The sequence below is a fragment of the Sus scrofa genome, chromosome 10 (genome assembly GCF_000003025.6).
Source record: "Sus scrofa isolate TJ Tabasco breed Duroc chromosome 10, Sscrofa11.1, whole genome shotgun sequence".
NCBI classification, from domain to species: Eukaryota; Metazoa; Chordata; class Mammalia; order Artiodactyla; family Suidae; genus Sus; species Sus scrofa.
The window spans coordinates 39,784,017-39,805,455 of record NC_010452.4 but is presented as its reverse complement, the minus strand read 5'-3'; the positions used below and the strand labels follow the sequence as shown (position 1 = coordinate 39,805,455).

The window sequence follows — 21,439 nt, the reverse complement described above, 5'->3', positions numbered from 1 at the left end:
CCAAGTTCCCGACATGAGTTTAGTCTCTAAATTGGGATTGACGCTCGAGGCTCTAATATTACCATATATTCCTCTCCTTTGGAGATTTTTCAAGTTTAACTTTCTCAGAAGCATATGGACCTTGTTCTAGATTTACTGCCGTTGATGGGATAGACTTTCCCGCAATGCCACCTCTTTCGTCAAGCCTACTCCAATTCTGTGGTGCCATTAATCCTATTTAGGTACCATTTGCCTTATTCTCCTTTGTTCCTAGAGTTTTAGAGTCCACGGTTCATCTGCATGGATAATCCATCCCTTACACTGGAGATGAACAGGGGCTGGACAAACAGCAATATTGGCAATAATGAATGACTGCAAATGCACAAATCAGGATTCTGTGATCTCCTACAGGCTATGAATTTTCCCTGAAACAGGTTTGCATTCTTTCTAATCCAGTACCTACCACAATAACTGGTACATAGTAGGTGTTCAATAAATGTTGGTTGAATGAATGACAGTCTGTAATGACTTAAGTAAGACTAATATTGATGGCACCTAGGGCAAGTTTAATAGTGTAGAAATGAAAAAAATTGGGGAGTTCCTGTCATGGCTCAGTGGTTAATGAATCTGACTAGGAACCATGAGGTTGTGGGTTCGACCCCTGTCTTTGCTCAGTGGGTTACGGATCCGGCATTGCCGTGAGCTGTGGTGTAGGTGGCAGATGCCGCTCGGATCCCGTGTTGCTGTGGCTGTGGTGTAGGCTGGTGGCTACAGCTCTGATTCGACCCCTAGCCTGGAACCTCCATATGCTGCGGGAGCGGCCCAAGGCATGGCAAAAAGACAAAAAAAAAAAAAAGAAAAATTTTGGCATCCCTTAGCCATTCTATACAACACAGAAGCTCTTGGTTTAAAGAAGCTATTATTCAGTTGTTTATAGAGGATAATTTGAAGTGTATTATGAATACCATAAATCACTCTCTTCTGTGGGGACTTTAAACTTTCAAAAATATCATTGATTTATAATGTATTGATTTCAGGTATACAACAACTTTATTCATATATATATTTATGTATATATTCCTTTTTAAATTATCATCCATTATAGGTTATTAGGGATGTTAAACTTTTTATTTAGTCAATTCTTCAGCTTTGTGATGTATATCTTGCAGTCCCCAGTTTATTATTATTTAGTGTGCCTCTCTCTATATTCTTTTGCTTAGATGTTTTTTAAAATCTCTTTTAAATAAGTCACATATCAGAGATTTATCTATTAAATTCCTCTGTTTCCTGCTCATTTACCAGGGAGAGGGAATTTCTGCAGTAAAGGTTTAGTCATGAGAAAACTACATGAGGGAGGAAGCGAGGCAGTGGAGTTCACACTGTGGCGCAGTGGATTAATGATCCAACTTGTCTCTCTGGAGGCACAGGTTCAATTCCACACCCCGCACAGTGAGTTAAGGATCAGGCTTTGCTGCAGCTGTGGTGTAGGTTGCAGCTCTGGCTCAGATTCAGTCCCTGGCCTGGGAACTTCCATTTGCTGTAAGTGTGGCCAAAAAAGAAGGAAAAAGAGAAAGAGAGAGAGAGAAGCAATGAAGCAAGAGTCCCATCTCCTAAGTACCATCTTTGTTGCTGGTACAGGTGCCTATACATTCTCACGTTTCTTCAGCTGCATCTTTTATGGCTTTCTATTTTGCTATGCCTTCTCCTTACATCTTCCTTCCTCTCTTTCTTTCTTTCTTTCTTTCTGTCTTTCTGTCTTTCCTTTCCTTTCCTTTCCTTTCTTTCCTTCTTTCCTCTCTCTCTTTCTTTCTGCTGTTCCCATGGCATGTGGAAGTTCCCAGGCGAGGGTTTGAACGTGCGCCACAGCCCTGACCCAAGCTGCTGCATGACAACACCAAATCCTTAACCCGCTATGCCTCCAGGGAACTCCTAAGAATTACTCAGTTTTCAGGTGGCTTGGTGAGGAAGTCTCCGTGTTCTAGGTCAGCACTAATTAATGAAGGATGGTGGATTCGCTTGTGACTGTCCCTTGTGAGCTCAACTAGGTAAGCACAAAGATGATGGTAGTTAATTAAATATAAGTTCTGAGTTGCTCATTTCACTCTGTGTATTTTTCCCTCAACTTTTCCTTCCTTCCTTCCTCCTTTCTTCCTTTCTTTCTTCCTTTCTTTCTTTCTTTCTTTCTTTCTTTCTTTCTTTCTTTCTTTCTTTCTTTCTTTCTTTCTTTCTTTCTTTCCTTTCCTTTTTTCCTGTATTTTTAGGGCCTTACCTGTGGCATATGGAAGTTCCCAGGCTAGGGGGTTGAATCTGAGCTGTGTCCCCCACCTATACCACAGCTCACAACAACGCCAGATCCTTAACCCACTGAGTGAGGCCAAGGATTGACTCGAGTCCTCATGGACTCGTCCTCATACTAGTCGGGTTCATTATCCTTGAGCCATAATGGGAACACCTTTTCTCAACGTTTCTATCAATGGTTTTCTCTCTTGATGTAAAACTTTGTTCGAATCCTAGGTATTACAAAGTGAAAGCATCCGTTGTTCTTTGGGGCTGTCCTTGCACAGCAAGAGTGGCTAAACAGTGATAAGACTAATTTGGGGGTACTGTTATGATTGCTCTCATTTAGAATCATGGCAGAAAGAATTTTTGGTCTTTTTTAAAAAGGCCAAATAGGAGTTCTTATGGCGCAGTGGAAAGAAATCTGACTAGGAACCATGAGGTTGTGGGTTCGATCCCTGGGCTTGCTCAGTGGATTAAGGATCTGGCGTTGCCATGAACTATGGTGTAGGTCACAGATGCTGCTCAGATCCTGTGTTGCTGTGGCTGTGGCATAGGCTGGCAGCTATAGCTCCGATTCACCTCCTAGCCTGGGAACCTCCATATGCCGCAAGTGTGGCCCTATAAAAAAAGACAAAAGTTAAAAAAAAAAAAAAAAGCCAAACAATTAAAAAATTATTGCCTTATCCTGACTTCAAATGCTGTGGATATGAAGAGCATTTGAAAACAATTGGAGTTCCCGTTGTTGTTCAGTGGAAATGAACCTGACTAGTATCCATGAGGATGCAGGTTCGACCTCTGGCCTTGATCAGTGGGTTAAGGATCTGGCATTGCTGTGGCTGTGGTGTAGGCTGGCAGCTACAGCTCCGATTAGATCCCTAGCCTGGGAACTTCCATATGCTGAGGGTTCAGCCCTAAAAAAAAGACAAAAAATAAAATAAAACAAAACTATTCCCAACTCCTTCAGATCAACAGCTTTCCGGACTTGGGCAGGGGGGAGGATAGAGACATATTTGGTTCAGTATGAGAAATTTTATTTTATTTTTATTAGAGTACAGTTCATTTACTGTGTGTCAGTTTCTGCTGTAGAGCATAGTGGAGTATGAGAAAAAAATTTTTTTTCCTTTTTATGGTTGGATCTGCAGCATATGGAAGTTCCTGGGCTAGGGGTCAAATTGGAGCTACAGCTGCCAGCCTATGCCACAGCCACAGCAATGCAGGATCTGCATGTGCACAGCTAAATCTGCAACCTACACTGGATCCTTAGCCCATTAGGTGAGGCCAGGGATTAAACCCAAAACCTCATGGTTCCTAGTCAGATTTGTTTCCGCTGCGCCACGATGGGAACTCCTATTATTAATTTTTGAACTCTAATATTAGGATGCAGATCTTGCTTTTTTAAGTGGCTTTGAAGCACTGTGTCAGACATTCCAAAGATTGCATTTTTAATTGATTTGTGGCTGTCTCTTTTGATGCACTATCAGCCAGATGTCCTGAGATTCGAGGACATTTCCCAGCACTTCATCTGATTGGTTGTCTGTTGGGGGGGCTGGCTCTCTTCCCTTCGGAGATCTGCTCATGGTAACTTTACCTGATGAGAAAGTGTGCCAAGGAGCACAGGGAAAGGCTGGAACTAGCAGCACAGATCCCTACTCCAAGGCCTTCAGCCCTGTCCTAATTCTGGCCAAATAGGATTAACAACCCTTTGCTTTGCTTTGCTTTGCTTTGCTTTGCTTTGCTCTTTCTTTCTCTCTTTCTTTCTTCCCTTCCCTCCTTCCTTCCTCCCTTCCTTCTTTCTTTCCTTTCTTTTTTTTAAGGCTGCACCCGCGGCATATGGAAGTTCCCAGACTAGGGGTGGAATCAGAGCTACAGCTGCTGGCCTGCGCCACAGCCACAGCAATGCCAGATCCAAGCCACATCTGCAACCTACACCACAGCTCAGAGCAACGCTGGATCCTTAACCCATGATCGAGACCAGGGATTGAACCTGCATCCTCACAGATACTAGTCAGATTCATTTCCGCTGAGCTACCATGAGAACTCCAGTCTTAACCCATTTCTATCCAAGAAAGAACATGTGAAAAAGTGGGTATCTATTCATTTTAATGATTTTTGTTGAGGAAATGAAGGTGATGAGGATGAGAAATGGCAATCAGCCTGTTATGTCTCATATTTCATCAACTCCCATGCCTTCGCAATGTTGTTGCTCATTTTTTTTTTTTTCTTTTTATGGTTGCACCTGTGGCACATGGCAATTCCCAGGCTAGAGTGGAATCGGAACTGCAGCTGCAGGCCTACTCCACAGCCACAGCAACACTGGACCTGAGCCTCTTGGGCAATCTGCTGGCAACTTGCCCAATGCTGGATCCTTAACCCACTGAACAAGGCCAGGAATGGAATTGGCATCCTCAGAGACAATGCTGGGTCCTTAACCTGCTGAGCCACAACAGGAACTCCTCTTGGAGTTTTTTTTTTTTTTTTTTTTTTTTTTTCCTCAACACCCTGGGCCATCCGTGCAAGGCGAGTTTGGGATGTGCAGAGAGTTTACTTTTCATCCAGTGGCCCCAAAGGCTCTGCTTTGGATTCCCTTCTTCCTGCCTGCTGCCCAGTGTTCCTCTGCAGTTGTTCCCTAGACCTAGAACCTTCTCCCCTTTCACTGGCGTGACTCTTGATTCAGTGATACCTCATTTCCTTCGGGATGATTTCCTTGGCCCTTCAGGGTTGTATTCCCAGCTCACCCTCGATCTCCATCTCCTGGGCAGTACTAATGTGCATAAGGATTCCGCAGGCCCTGTGTCTTACACCTGGCCTGTCCTTGGCAAATAGTATGTTCTTTGTAGATCTATGCCCGATAGACTGACTTAGTGAGTGGATGCCCATTAAAAAAATTAATGATTTGGAGTTCCTGTTGCAGCTCAGAGGGTTATAAACTCAAATAATATCCATGATGATGCGGGTTCAAACCCTGGCCTTGCTCCGTGGGTTAAGGATCCAGTGTTGCCATGAGCTGTGGTGTAGGTTGCAGACGTGGCTCTAATCCTGAGTTGCTGTGGCTTTGGTGTAGGCTGGCAGCTATAGCTCTGATTCTTCCCCTAGCCTGGGAACTTCTATATGTTATGGGTGTGGCCCTAAAAAAAAAGAAAAAAGGAATAAATAATTTAAAGCCAAAGAAAGTTAGTGATGGAACCTCAGACATTATTGTGGAACAAACTTTTGGAATGTTTTCTTCCCAATTTGTTCTCACTGGGCAATGCTAGGTCCTTCCACTCCCCACCCCCATCCACCTTCTCCCCAACATAACTAGCTCTCAACACTGAGTTACTTTGTCAGAATACTCTGGGACACAAATTTTCAAATTATCATTTAGGATTCCATTCATTACCAGGGTTCTGTGAAAAATCTTTGTTAGGTAATGTGATTACTCTGTCCTCCAAAGGCTTTACCTTATTTTCCAGAAATGAGATTAAAAAAACGATTTGTCTTATTCTCTGTAGTAGGTTTCCTGTCCTTGGGTCTCTTCAAGTTCATGTTAACCGTAACATTCCTCTCCTTCTTTATGTTTGATTTTTGTCCATCTCCATTTTCTCTCAACGACTATAAAATTTATGGAGTTATTAGGTGAAGTGCTTCACTTCCAATAGCCTATTGCAGGACCTCTTGGGACTGAGAAAAAGGACAAATTGAATAGGAAAGCAGCTGGAGAGAGTTAAGCAAGTGTGGTTCCCAGGCAAGAAAGGCTTCACCTGCTTTTAGGCAGATGTGGTCTGAGATGACACTGCCTATGGGTCATTGGTCATTCCTCCATTCTCTTCTCCTTCCCTTCAAAGTCTGTCTCATCTACAAGTGCTATCCCATTCTTTTCTTAAAATTCCCCCCATTAGCTGAGTTTCCCAATTTATCTTCTAAATTTCTTTTTGCAGTCTACTTTTTTGGTGAAAGCTTTATTTTGTATTTGGATTCTAAATTCTTGCTATGAATCTGTTTAGTGTAGCTCATTATCCACTATGTGTTGGATAAATAGTAGTTCTATGGAAATAGCCTTTCTAACGTTCATGAACACAGCTCAGTCACAAGCTCAGTCATATTTATGAAGTTCTTTGAACCGGCTGAAGGGGGCTGATACCAGCACGGACTTTTTTGATGGCCTCAGACATTGCGTTTATCGTTGTGTTTTTCCCTATTGTGGAAGGATTCGTGCCCCGGATATCCTCAAAGTTTTTGCCTTTACCATTCTCTGCACTTTATTCATTTTCCATTAAAACATTTTTTAAAACTATGAAATTAATATAAAACACAGAAAGGTAATTACAAAAAAACCCAGAATTATCTCGCCGTCAGGGGTGAAAATTTTTTACGCCTTTTCTTTGCATATGCCAATTTCCCTTTGAAACTTATGTAGCATTTAAAAAAATACACATCGCTCTAAATACAAGCGATGTTAGAGATTAGCTGTTATTCACCAAGTTCATACGGAAATCAAAGACTCGGCTGAATAAGGAAGCTCGCTTCCAGCAAAGGAACCTGGGCTACCCGTGGTTCTCTCCAGGGAGACTGCTAGTGCAAGTTACGCCTAGTTCCGCAGCCACCTGGGAACCGAGGTGGGGCGGGGGAGGGGGGCGGAGCTTCGATGTTGAAGGTTGGGGAGAAGCGCTACAGGGCTGCCACCAATCGGGGCTCTGCTCTGTTTTCCGTTCTGACCAATGAGGGAGCGCGAGTGACGACGCTCTCTTCAAATCGAAGACGCCTACCCCCACCGCAGCCAATCGGAAGGCGCCTCTTGCATAGCGTCGGCCTCACTCTCGCTCCTCCCCGCCAGCCGCGGCCCCGCCCCGCCTCGCCGCGGGAGGGGGCAGAGGCGGTGACTCGCTGGGCTGGAGGTGGGGCCGGGCCCCCGCCGGGCTCGTGCGTCCTGCGCCCGCCGCGGCGGTGCGGATCCCGCAGGCTCCCGATTGTCCTTCGCGGCGGCAGCGGTCGCAACCTCTTTGCCTCCCAGCCGGGGCTGCTGGCGCCGGAGCGAGCGCGCTTCCGCGGGCACAGCTGCCCAGAGCAGGTAAGGGGACGCTCGGGCTGCAGCGCCTGTCCAAGCCCCTGTGCTGTGCTGTGCGGGCGGCGGGGTTGGCCGATCGGGCCGCGTCCCCGGAGCCTCTCGCCCGCCTCGAGGCGCCTCCGCCCAGTAGCCCTCGGCGGCTGCACCTGGCTGGGCGGCTGGGCGGGGGCGGAGGCGGTGTTGGCACCCCCGGAAAGCGGATGAGGCGGCGGGCCCACCTCGGGGCGCAGGGACGTGCAGGTGCAGGGAAAACACGGAGTTGAGTCAGAGGGAGGCTCCGGGAAGAAGGACCTGCCAATACAGAGCGATAAGTGCGTGGCTCTTTTTCTTTTTTAATGCGAGAAAGGTACGTGTATACTTGGGTAGTGTTAATTACACATTTCCCGGAGACCCGAGCTTGGCAGTGCGTTTACAGAGGCACCTGATTTACTTATTATTTTTGCAATTCAAAGCAGCCTTTAATGTGAACTTATTTGGGGCTTTTTCTTAAGTGACAAGTAAAACCAGCAGTGTGACTCACCTTTGGGCTGAAGTGGGGAGTGTGCGGTGGGGGTGAGGGGCAGGAATGTGGGTGAGGAATGCCGTGCTGGGGTGAAATGACTGTAGGCGTGGGACCTTGTTTCTGTCACTCTTAATGAGTGGGTGTAGACGTGCAATTCTTTCTTCTTTTCCTAATTTTTCAAACATTAGCATTCGGATAAGAAAAGCCTTCCTGAAAACAATCTCTGGGCTTTAGGTATTAGCACCTGCTACCCACTCAGTCATACTTTGCAGACCAGTCCTAGTTGCCTATGTGGTTTGATTTACCTGTAAAGAAGCACCTTGAATCGCTATGAGCTTTTCTTTGATGGACTTAAATGGCCTTATCTCGTTTGCCGTTTTTTCACAAGTGCAATGAAGGTCACGAGTTTTAGCAGTAATGGCACAGCGGAGACTCTTGGAGCAGGGGCTCTCTTCCAGGTGCACTGCATTTAGGGCTTTTAATTGAGAGCCGCAGAGCGAGGCATCAGCCGTGGTATCCTCGTCCTCTCCGGAAGCAGGTAGCGCACTTCACGCCCATTTTACTGGTACAAAGACGGGAAGCCCTAGAGGTGAAAGGAGGTCTGCCTTGACTCCTTCTGTTACATCCTGTAATGGGTTTAATCCAATATCTAGTAAGTTTCCCACCTTCAAGCAAGCTGCTGCATTCCGATTTGATTCACATATACAGAGGTGGAGATGGTTATTTCCAAGTAAAATATTCTCTTAGGCTCCCCCCCCCCAGGTTGTTAAGATAGTTTGAATTTCACAAGAAAGGTAATTTTTCACAAAGGCAAGAAAACCCAGTGGTGCTGTGTGGAAAATCTCTATTTTAAGTTTGCAGAGGTTTTTCCCTTGAGGAAACCTTATCTTCTTTGTTTGCCTCTCAGGCTTAGCGTTGGACTTTGAGTACTGGTTTCTGACTTGAGCCAAACTAATTCATATTCATAAGGCAAATAAAAATGAAATGTAATACAGTTTAGTTGGATTTTGTTTCAGGAGTTTTTTGTTTTGTTTTGTTTTGCTTTTTAGGGCCGTACTTGCGGCATATGGAGGTTTCCTGGCTAGGGGTCTAAGAGGAGCTGCAACTGCCGGCCTATACCACAGCTCACGGCAGTGCCGGATCCTTAACCCACTGAGCGAGGCCAGGGATCGAACCCGCAACCTCATGGTTACTAGTTGGATTCGTTTCCGCTGTACTGCAATGGGAACTCCAGTTTCAGGAGATTTTTTTCCTATAAATTCAGACGTATTGCACGTGTAAAAATCACCTCTTCCTCGATTCTGATAACCTAAGGGAGTTTGGGGATGGATAGCAGGTTTACATGCATAGTTGGGAGGGTACCTTTGAGGGATGGCAAGGCTTGGGGACCTGGAGAGTTGTTAGATTATGTTCAATGTATTAGTCATCAGGAACACGGAAGTGTCTTATGAATTAACCAATGGAACTGTTTAATCATGAAGGAACTCCTTGTCTTCATGGCAGAGGCTCTGTTGCACAGAACATACATTTTGATAGAACTTATATAAGGCATCACTAACATTAGCTCTGTTTGCCCAGTTCTGATCGTGTTTACTCATTTATTTGTGCCTTAATATCTTTTCTTAATTTTTACTCTCCTGGTTAAATTAAAATTTCTAGCACCCAAGCAGAACGTTTTTTAAAAAAATTTTATCTTTATTTTTTATGACAGTATAGTTCATTTACAATGTTGTGCCAATGTCTGCTGTGCAGGAAGGTGACCCAGTCATACATATGTATATACGTTCCTTTTCTTAAATTATCTTCCATCATGGTGTATCCTGAGACAAACAGAACATTTTACAAAGAAGCCTTCGTCATCGGCTAGTTTGTGTCAAAAATGAGACCTCTTTTGATGAACACCTCTTACAGTGTGAGAAGCAGGAAAGAGATTTAGGCTATTTGTAAAGTACTTAACCTGTATTCTTACCTAGGGCTTTTAGCCTCCCCTGTGGTTTTCAGAGCTTCTACCCTTCAAAAAAGATTTAATGACACATGACACAACTTCCACTAGATGGTGCCCTGGGTGCTGTTTATTGGAGGTTTCAATCAGATTTTTGAAAATTGTTATTAGAAGCATTTCACTGACAAAGATTCAAACGGGCTGCATGGTCATCACGGACATTCAGATAGAACTTCAGTAAGTGAGTTAAGTCAGTTTTATTAAATGAGGTTATTTTTAAGGACATGGCAGCTTCATTTAAAGTAAGGGACATTGTTAGTAATTTTAGAAGTAACTTCTGCTGAAAAGGTCTGGTTCTCTCTGTGGTCAGGAATCTGGAACAGAGTGTGAATTTATTGGTCCTTATGTACACTTGAACAGTTTTTTTAAATGATTTCTGTTTTTTAAAAATCTCGTGAAATATGATGAGCTATTTGAGCATGGTTTTATGCTTTGCTTTCTTAGATTACTGATTCTTTAGAAGAAGAGGTGGAATAAAGTGGGCGTATATAGCAAGATTATTCTATATTTATCTATGAACAAATACTTACATTTATACAAAATTTATTTCCAGGCATTTAAAACAGGGTTTTTTCTTTTTTCTTTTTTCCCCCCTTGACTGCTCGCTTAATACATCTTTCTGCTCTTTTGGGAAAGAATGTGATTATCACTTAGGAGAGAAGGGGGAGCTTTCTCCCTTGGATGGTGGGAGCTGTTACATTTCTTGGTTATCGGTTAAATTGCTTGTCACAGTTGTCATGGAAGGGAGATGAGAAAACATAGCGGCTGCTTTGTTAAAAAGCTTTACCCGTTTTAGAAATAGCAATGGCAGAATTTGTGGAGAAAAAAAAGAACTAGTTAGGATGATGGCATTTTGTGAGATGTTTTGGGGAAAACCCGATTATTATTTTTAATTTTTTTAGGGCCACCAGCAGGATATGGAAGTTCCCAGGCTAGGGGTCAAATGGGAGCTGCAACTGCCTGCCTACACCACAGCACACCAGATGGAAGGTGCATCTGTGGCCTATGCCTTATGGCAAAGCAGGATCCTTAACCCACTGAGCGAGGACAGGGATTGAACCCACATCTGCATGGATACTAGTCGGCTTCTTAACCCTCTGAGCCGCAATGGGAACTCCAGGGTTGGACTTTTAAAAGGCAGAATGAGAACTTGAGTGGGCAAGTCTCTAGGCGGTTGGTGGGTGCTTGTGTATATTTCAGTTCCACTGAACCTTGTGTGGGCAGGAGAGCTCTGGTAATTTGTTCCTTGGAACCAGCTCTGGTTCTCCGGAGAGCGGATGGTGGTTTGGGAGGGGAAATCATTAGGTGCCATTCCTTGTAGGAAAGTAGGTGCCAGCGGGGCTGCCTGCCCTTGGATGACAGGTGGGTGGATGTAAGCAGCCAAGCAGGTTAAAAAGCTGCCTGAGTAGGCTTCCCAGAGCTCTCTGTACCTTGGCTGACATTAATCAAGCCCGTAAGTATTAATATAAAAGGGAGGTTTATATTAAACCTCCCGTGGCCCAGCCTTGGGCTCCTTAACGCTTCAGTCTTCAGCTTAATGTTTTTAATCTTTAAACTAAGTAGAACCCTGAACTTGGTCAAATTGATAACTTGAGTTGAGTATGCAAGTGAATCACTTGAAAGAGTTATTTGGTGTATGATAGGTTCTCAGTTATGGTAGGTGCTAGAATATACTTCTGATGCTCAGTCTTGCACTCCCTTTGGAAAAAGGCTTTATTAGAAATAGAGGAGTTCCCATTGTGGCATGGTGGAAACAAAGCTGACTAGTATCCGTGAGGATGTGGGTTCGATCCCTGGCCTCACTCAGTGGGTTAAGGATCAGGTGTTGCCCTGAGTTGTGGTGTGGGTCGCAGACACACCTGTGTTGCTGTGGCTGTGGTGTATGCCGACAGCTGGAGCTCCAGTTCCATCCACCCCTAGTCTGGGAACTTCCATATGCCTTGGGTGGGGCCCTAAAAAAGCGGGGCGGGGGGGAGAAAGGAAAACCTTGAACATAGGAGATTCCATTGTGGTGTATTGGGATCAGTGGCATCTCTGGAGCTCTGGGACACAGGTTTGATTCCTGGCCCAGCACAGTGGGCTAAGGATCCAGTGCCTGCAGCTGTGGTGTTGGTCAAAACTGCTTCTGGGATCCAATCCCTAGCCTGGGGACACCATATGCCGCCAGGTGGCCAAAAGAGAAAAAAATACATGGAACTGGATTGCTCCTACTGGGCACTTGATTTGGGGGACAAAGAAGGCACTTGGTCCCAGTATTGCTCCCCCCCCCTTTTTTTTTTTTTGCTTTTTAGGGTTGTACCTGTGGCATATGGAGGTTCCCAGTCTAGGGGTCTAATAGGAGCTGTAGCCAGTGGCCTATGCCACAGCCACAGCAATGCCAGATCCAAGCTGAATCTGCAACCTACACCACAGCTCACAGCAATGCCCACTGAGCAAGGCCAGGGATCGAACCTGCATCCTCATGGATGCTAGTCGGATTCACTAACCACTGAACCATGTTGGGAACTCCTCAGTATTGCTTTGAAAAGAGAAGGGTCAGGTTGGGTGCGGTAGAGGGCTGGTCTAGCTCATAGGCAGGATAATTTGAGCAGTTTTTGCTGTAGTATTATACAGTAGTATATACGGTAAAAAGCCTCTAATCAGCTCTACTCAGGATTAAAAACTTGCTCTTTGCAAGTCAGCGCCTCTGTATGTATACTCACAGCAGTTTGAATCTTGAGAATCAAATCTCTCTGAGGATTGTAACTTCTTTTTTTGGCAATTGGAAGTTTATGGAAGTGATGCTGTAAAAATTTGGAGTTGGGCCAAGGATCAAAAGGATTCTGAGCTAAGGACCCAGCTTCTACAGCTGATATTCAAAATATTTTTTTTCACCTTTTCCTAATATGGCTTGTGATTTAACTTGTAAAGATTCTATTTGGATGTCTGTGTTCTTTTCATGTTTGGAATTTAGCTCAATTCCCCAGTAAGGCCCATCAGAGCTGCCTCCCCCCCACGCCCGCCGCTTTTTAGGGTCACCCCTGTGGCTAATGGAAGTTGCCAGGCTAGGGGTCGAATTGGAGTAATAGCCGCTGGCCCATGCCACAGTCACAGCCACTTGGCATCCTCAGCTGTGTCTGCCACCTCCACCACAGTTCATGGCTACACCAGATCCTTAACCCACTGAGCAAGGCCAGGGATTGAACCTGTATCCTCAGGGATCCTAGTCGGTTCATTAACCATTTAGCCAAAAAGGGACCTCCCAGAGCTGACTTTTTAAAAAAGATGATGTAATCAGGGCCCAAAGTAGGCATTTTGCCAGGTTTAGGCGGAGGATGTGTGCCCTGCTTGTGGGCAATGAGGAGGTGAATTAATATCATTTTGGGGAGTTCCCGTCATGGCTCAGTGGGTAACAACCCGACTGGTATCCTGAAGATGCAGGTTCAATCCCTGGACTCGCTTAGTGGGTTAAGGATCCGGCCTTGCCCTGAGCTATGGTGTAGGTCACAGACCAGGTTGGATCTTATGTTGTTGTGGCTGTTGTGTGGGCCGGCAGCTGCAGGTCTAATTCAACCCCTAGCCTGGGAACTTCTATATGCTGCGAGTGCGGCCCTAAAAAAAATATTATACACGTATGTGTGTATATATAATTTTGATCTGTTTACAGTCTTTTTTAATAGGATCAAAATTTTGTATCTTGGACTTGTCAAGATGGTAATCATTTCAACCTTTAACATACATGAAGTTGGGTATGAAGGCTCTAGACCATGCTTCTCAGACTTTAGCCTCAGAGCCACCTAGAGGGCTTGCTGAAATTCCGGTGGCTGGTTCGGCCTCATCTGGGGATGGGCCTTGAGAATCTGCATTGCTGATAAGTTCCAGGGTGATGGTTGGTGATGCTTCTGGGCCAGGGACCACACCTTGAAAACCACCGACAAGATTCCAGGGAGAATACGAATGTAGTGGTTCAGAATCTGGACTTTGAAAAGTGGTGAATTTGAACCTCTCCTCTGCTGCTTATTCCTTCTTGGACATCAGGCAAGTTTCTTACCCCTTGGAGTTTTCATTTCTTTCCTTTTTTTTTTTTGTCTTTTTGTCTCTTTAGGGCCACACCCGGGACACATGGAGGTTCCTAGGCTAGGGGTTGAATGGGAGCTGTAGCTGTCGGCCTGTACCACAGCCATTGCAATGTGGGATCCGATCCACATCTGCGACCTACACCACAGCTCACGGCAACGCCAGATCCTTAACCCACTGAATGAGGCTAGGGACTGAACCTGTGTCCTCATGGATACTAGTCTGCTTGGTTAACCACTGAACCATGATGGGAACTCCTCCTTTTTTTTTTTTTTTTTTTTTTTTTTTTTTGCCTTTTTACAGCCTCATTCATGGCATATGGAAGTTCCCAGGCTAGGGGTGGAATCAGAGTGGCAGCTGTCAGTCTATGTCACAGCCACCGCAACGCTGGATCTAAGCCGTGTCTGTGACCTATGCTGCATCTTGTGGCAACACCGGATCCTTAACCCACTGATGGAGGCCTATGGATAGAACCTGCATCCTCATGGATATGAGTCAGGTTCTTAGTCCCCTGAGCCACAAGGAGAACTCCTGGTTTTTTACTTCTCAAATGGAAATAATGTAGCATTATGTTGTTAGGAATATTATGTAACCTCAAATGTGTGTAAAAACTTGAAGAACAGTGCCTCGAGGGTTGCAAGCATGCAATAAATGTTGGCTTTTAATCATAAAAGTCATTTAGTGAATGAAATAAATAGAATCCTGAATCTTGCAAAGTTGAGGTATATTCCTTAAGGACAGAAACTTTCATTTCCCCACATGGTGCTGTGGGAAAGATAGATGAGGACTCAATTACTTTCTTTTCTTTTCTTTTTTTTTTGCTTGTTAGGGCTGCCCCCGTGGCATATGGAGGTTTCCAGGCTAGGGGTTGAGTAGGAGGGACAGCTGCTGGCATACACACCACAGCCACAGCAACGTGGGATCCAAACCACATCTGCGACCTACACTACAGCTTCCAGATCCTTAACCCACTGAGCGAGGCCAGGGATCGAACCTGCGTCCTCATGGATACTAGTTGGCTTTGTTTCCGCCTGCGCCACAGCAGGAACTCCGAGGGCTCACTTCTGTTGAATGAATGAATGGTTTGTGGATCATAGTAATTTTCCAGGAACCTTTTTTAGAGACATAGAATATTCACATGGGTGGTGCCCCCCCAAAAAAAACTCTTTGGTCAAAATATATTGGCTTCCAGCTATAATCATTGTAGTCCACACTTCATAGAACAGGAGCTTTAAAGGTTGTTCCTGGGAGCTCGGTTATGAGAAATACCTGACAGTCATCTTTAGAACAGCTGCAGTCTCACCTGTAAAATGTAACATGCCCCCCGATGCAGGTCCTGGAGAGTCTCTTTCTGCAGCCTGCTGAATGCCTGCTGCATTTTCTCTCTGCTCCTCTCTGAGAGCCCCCTTCTCTCTGGCAAGCCTCTGAAAAGTTGCCCCACCCGTCACTTCCTGTCACAACCACCCGTTTTATTTCCGTTGTAGCAGCTGTCACACTCTTACCATAATTTTGTTTGCTCTTTATTGTTCCTTTTGCTGGAATGTCAGCTCCGAGGGCAGGGATCCCATCTTCCCTTCTGTGTTCCCAACACGGGGCACAGCACCTGGTGTGCAGGGATTGACCGCGCACTGGCTCAGTGACAGGGCGCCTGAGAGGGGACCTCTGCACATTAGGTGCACAGCCTGAGTGAATGGTCCTCCACCACTGTGGGTCCCCGTAAAGCCTCTCGTTTTATTGTTTCTCCCCTCCCCCCACAGGACCCTCTCTGGGGCATATTCGTAATTTCCTGAGTTCTTCCACATTATCGTTTAGGATGGCTGCACTCTCTCCAGATGTTGCTCCCCACAATCTTGCTGCCCCCCACAGTCTTGCTGCCCCTTGGTCATTTTTGACCTTACAGCTTTTTCCAGTCTTATGCGCCATCTGAACACAGAGCTCTCTTGCTGTTCCCATTGGCGACCTCTGACCGCTAGTGCAATGAAGTGCCCAGGTGATGCCCACTAGGTGTGTAGGTCTCCCCGTTGATCAATCGGCATTGACCTGTTCTTTGCCTTTCATTCTGTTAGATTTCTTTATCTTCCTCCCCATGTTTCTGCCGTATTTACAGAAAATTTGTTGTTGTTGAATGTTCTAGATGCTAATCTCTTACTGGAGTTTTTTTTTTGGTCATCCTGTCGCATATGGAGGTTCCCAAGCTAGGGATTGAATTGGAGCTGCGGCTGCGACCTACACCACAGCCACAGCCACACCTGATCTGAGCCTCATCTGTGACCTACACACCACAGCTCATGGCAATGCTGGCTCCATAAACCACTGAGGAGGCCAGGGATGGAACCCGCATCCTCATGGATACCTTGGGGGGCTCATTGCCCATGAGCCACAATAGGAACTCCCCTCCAGTTATTTGTAGATGAATAATATTCTATGGGGAGTACAGAAAAGCTGCCAGTTCAGTTCACAAGTCGTCTAGTTGGCACAGTTCCTTTTCCTTGAGATGACCACCATTCTCCAGGGACAGCTCAGGTTCTTGCGTGTACTTCCTGTTCTGTTACACAGAATATTAAAAAGATGGTTCCGGGATCAAGGTTTGCTGCAGCTGTTAATTCTCACCTTTTTCTTCAGGACTTTCATAGGTAAAACTGGCATCATCTTCTCCAGGTTCCTCCCACGAGGACTGCATGGTTACTGTACGGTTGGTGCCCTGCCTGGCTTCATGCTAAGGTGCCAGCAGTCAGACGCTCCCTGCTTGCACATGTCCGTGTCATGAAAATCACAACCTGTCAGCCTTGTTAGACAAACAGTTTTGAGGTCACTGATGTCCTGAAAGATTGTTCAGGAGCCCCAAGGGTTCCTGGACCCTGGGAGCAAAGAGCTGGCCCCTAGCATCTTCCTGCCTGTGCAGCTGAGGGCCGCCTCTCCTGCTGATGTGTCGCCCTGAGGCTGCTGAACCAGATCCTGCTCCTTCCCTTACTTTACACCCAAATCTTCTTAGAAGCAGGGACCTGCTCCTTCTTGGCCTGGCTGTGCTGTATTTTTCCCAGTGAAAGAAAGTTTAGTAACACTAGGAAGGCACATACTGAGATCAGCAGACGTGTAGGAAGCGGTCCATAAACATTGCTAATGCTGGATTGATGTCTTTATCTTTTTTCTTTTTTATAATTTTTATTTTTTCCATTATGGTGGGTTTACAGTGTCCTGTCAATTTCTACTGTACAGCAAAGTGACCCAGTCATACATATATATGTGTGTGTGTGTGTATTCTTTTTCTCACATTATCCTCCATTATGTCCCATGACAAGTGACTAGATATAATTCCCTGTGCTGTACAGCAGGATCTCATTGCTTATCCACATTTGTTCATCTATTAAGGTGGACATACCCACAAAGAGACCTGGAAGAAACTATCCTGTGCATGTATCAAAAAATGTTCGTGGGAGTTCTCATGCGGCTCAGTGGGTTAAGGGTTCAGTGGTGTTGCAGGTGCCGTACAGGCGGCAACTGCAGTGTGGGTTTGATCCCTGGTCTGGGAGCTTCCACATGCCTCGGGTGTGGTCACAAGAAATGATGGGAAAAAATGTTTGCTTGGTAACATCATCCTAGTTCAGAAGAATTAAAGCAGGTAGTAACCTGTTGTAATGCTTTCAATTTGATGTGTGGTTTAGCATGTTCTGTTTTTTTATTTCCTGTAAATGGTAATTTGATCTTGATTTGATTCAGTTTCTCTTTCCCTTTTTTTTTTTTTTTTTTTTTTTTTTTTGGCAGAATTGCTTGCTAGGTGGTGGAGGGTACTTGTAGCTGGATTCAGGCAGTGTTGGTTGTCTCTCTGCTTATGATGTCTATGGTCATTGATAATCATTGCCTAGATCCATCATTTTATTAGGGGTTTGCAAAGTGGTGATGTTTAAATTCCATCCTTTTTAAATTTTTAGGTTATTATTTTATTTTATTTTATTTTTTTTTGTCTTTTTGCCTTTTCTAGGGCCACTCCCGTGGCATAGGGAGGTTTCCAGGCTACGGGCCGAATCCGAGCTGTAGCCACCGGCCTACGCCAGAGCCACAGCAATGTAGGATCTGAGCCGCGTCTGCAACCTACACCACAGCTCACGGCAACACCGGATCCTTAACCCACTGAGCAAGGGCAGGGATCGAACCCACAACCTCATGGTTCCTAGTCGGATTTGTTAACCACTGAGCCACAAAGGGAACTCCTATTAGGTTATTTTAATAAAGAGAAGTTATATTACTTGAGATGTAGTTAGTATATAAAAAGCAGCTTAGATGTTTGATTAAAAAAATAGTTTTCAGCTCTATGAGATTATAGGACAAGTCTGTTCAGAATGAAGAAATTGGTCCATCATTTTTCTGTGAAACACCAAGCTCAGTTGCACTGGTTTGTAGAAGTAAGTAAATCCAAAGAAACTATTAGTAGAAAAGTCCTTTTGTTGTATTCTCCAAGTAGCTTAACTCATTTGAAATTAAGAAATAATGGTAGACACATCTTGGTGCTGTTAAAGGGATTGAAATTTTTTTGAGTTAAACCAAGATTTTTCTTGCCTCTAGAATAAGGTATTTATTCCATGTAATTCTCCTTTATGTATCTTCCATTGTGTCTGAGAGCAGAGTTGAAAGTGTATAAGTCATCCTTGCTTTGAAGGTGCTGATAGTGCAAGAAAACAGGTGACAGGTTGAACCTTTTATATAAATTTGTTACTGGCATTCTGTGGGTTGAATGATAAACAAAAGGTGTATTTATGACAGTAGTTCCCCCTCTTTAAAATTTTAACGTTGAGATTGGATGATAGAAAATAAAATATTCTTTGGAAAAAAAGGGAAGCAAATGGAACTGGAGTGTCTGTTGGAATTTGGGTGTGAGAAGGAGGAGAGGCAAATGCCTCTGGTCTTAAGCTGCTGACTTTCACCCTGATTCCTGCTCATGGGGACTTGAAACAGGTCCTCCTTCAGGTCAGGCTGGTTTTCAGCAGCCCCTCCCTCCCTGCATTCCTTCCCATAATTTGAGTGATTGCTGAATGCAAAACATGTAGTACCTAGACAACAAAAGATTATATAAACACTTGTACACATTTATGAAACCTCTCCTGGGAACCGATTATTGACAGTGTGCAGATCCTTTCATGCCCTGGTTTTTCCTGTATTTTCCCTCTCTGGTGTATTTCAGGTCCCTGTTCTCAGAAAAGTGCTTGATTTCATTATGGATACACTTCTTTTAACCACCTAGATTTGTTAACTTATTTTCAGTTCAGTGTCTTAGACTTTGTAAGGGATAACTGATTTTTTTTTTTTTTTTTTGGTCTTTTTAGGGCTGCTCCTGAGGCATGTGGAGATTCCCAGGCTAGAGGTCAAATCGGAGCTGTAGCCGCTGGCCTACACCACAGCCACGTCTATGTGGGATCTGAGCCGTGTCTGTGACCTACACCACAGCTCACAGCAACATGGGATTTTTAACCCACTGAGCGAGGCCAGGGATCGAACCCTCGTCCTCATGGATGCCAGTCAGGTTTGTTAACCACTGAGCCATGACAGGAACTCCTAAAGTGATCTTTGAATTGGCTTCTCATGTCCTCCATGTTTCCGATCTCCAGATGACTCTAGAGGTGGGTAATTAAATTTGCTCTTCTTTTTTTTGCGTAGGGAGCCTAAAATATCCCTAAGGGACAGACTGTGACTGGCATGGGAGGACTACTTATCAGAGTAGACATTTTCCTGTCTGAGAGTAATTAAGGACTTAATAAAAGCTTTGGGATGCTTTAACAGCTTGGGGACATGCTGGGTGATTACAGGTGACAGCTGCTGTTTTTCGATCCCTTGCTTTAAGCTAAGCACTGTGCTAAATAAGCTACCTCTCCTTAGGTATTTATGCTTAATTCTTACAGCAGCCCTTTGGGTTACTGTCATCTTTATTTTACAAATGGAAAAAACCCAAGCCATGGAGAAGTTAATTTGCCTTGAGACATATGAGTAGAAGGGGGTGAAGCTAGACTTCAAGCCCAGATTGACCTGGTCTTCTAAACATCAAAGACCAGATGGTGTGAGACTGTCATATGATTTGAATCCATATTGGACTTTTTCTCTGTTTTATACATCTTTTATCTCTCTTTCTTTGGCTCCTTACCTTAACCTGGACGAACACGAGGCTAATCAACTTTGGCTGGGGCTCTAAAATTCTCCACCAAAACACACCCCTCAAGGACAGAAGTTTATCCAGGAAACGCCTGAGGACTCTTCAAAGAGTAGCCCAACCGCAGGCTGGAAATTGTTCTAAAGTTTGTGTCTGATCTCACAGATTCAGAATCACTTGCCCTTGTGTCGCATTGACACTCCAGAGAGGTGTGTCATTTTCATGGCCGCCCTTGATCCCCTACAGTTGACCTCAGTTTGAGGAACGAGTTTGTGGGGCTTTGAAATGATGTCTTGATGGAATGTGGGGTTGGGGTAATTCACCCTGTTGGTAAAGTGGGGTCGAATGGGAAGGAGGCCACCGACACGTGCTGATGGACCCTGGGGTGTGTGTGTGTGTCAACGGAGGAGCAGGGAGTGGCACAGCCGTGGTGGGTTTGATGCAGGTTTGGGCAGGACGATGGAATGGATTTGAGGACTTGGTTCTCTTCCTCAGCCCCTGGCCTTTCTTTTCCTTTTTTTTCCCCCAAGGGCCATGCCCACGGCATATGGAGATTCCCAGGCTAGGGGTTGAAATGGACCTGCAGCTGCTGGCCCATGCCACAGCCACAGCAACGCAGGATCTGAGCTGCGTCTGCGACCTGCACCACAGCTCCCAACAACGCTGGATCCTTAAGCCACTGAGCAGGGCCAGAGATGGAACCCTTGTCCTCATGGACGCTAGTTGGGTTCGTTACTGCTGAGCCACAGCGGGAACTCTGTCACTGACTTTGCTTGCTCCAGTCTCTGGATTGTGGGCGTGGCTTCGGTCCTTGACCCGCCTCCAGGCCCCTCCCCCACAGCATGTCTTTGCCCTTTGTGGGCCCTCCCTTCTGTATGAGCAACTTCTCTTGGCCAGGTTCCAGCTCCCTTCCAGCCTCATTTCCTGAAGCTGGTCTGCAGTTGCTCTGTGGCATCACCCAGATGTTTGAATGTCTCAGAGGTGCCGTTGGTTTTGACTGAGTTTTCCCTCGGTTTCCAACTGTATCTCCACATGAGCAGGAAGAGAACCTTTGCCTGTCCTCTGTGGATTAGACACGGATCCCCATTTTTTTTTTTTCATTTTTGGCTGTCCTATGGCATATGGAGCTCCTGGGCCAGGGATCAGGTCCGAGCCACAGTTTCAACCTAAGCCGCAGCTGTGGCAATGCCAGATCCCCAACCCACTGTGCTGGGCTGGGGATCGAACCCACGTCTTAGTGCTCCCAAGACATTGCTGATCCTGTTGTGCCACAGAAGGAGCCCCCGGATCCGTATTTAATTAGCCAGGGGGACGGAACTCACTGGGAGGGGTTGGCCATACTGGCTGGAGCCACCTCAGCACTGCTGAGCTATGCTGGGAACTCCAGCACATGTTTTTTATTTATTTTTTTGTCTTTTTCTAGGGCCGCACCGGCGGCAC

General features: G+C 45.4%; 1 protein-coding gene across 6 annotated transcripts in view; it reads left to right on the top strand.

The window, feature by feature from the left end:
• The window catches only part of MPP7 (membrane palmitoylated protein 7), a 265,984-nt gene continuing 251,643 nt past the window's right edge, over positions 7,099 to 21,439 (top strand). For 2 of the 6 annotated variants that reach the window (XM_021064733.1, XM_021064732.1), the window contains exon 1: positions 7,105 to 7,306. The gene's annotated coding sequence lies outside the window, so the exon portion shown is untranslated. Of the gene's footprint in view, positions 7,307 to 7,626; positions 7,650 to 19,334; positions 19,476 to 21,439 lie in introns of those variants that run through there. The other 4 variants (XM_021064727.1, XM_021064734.1, XM_021064730.1 and 1 more) reach the window with 4 other exon arrangements.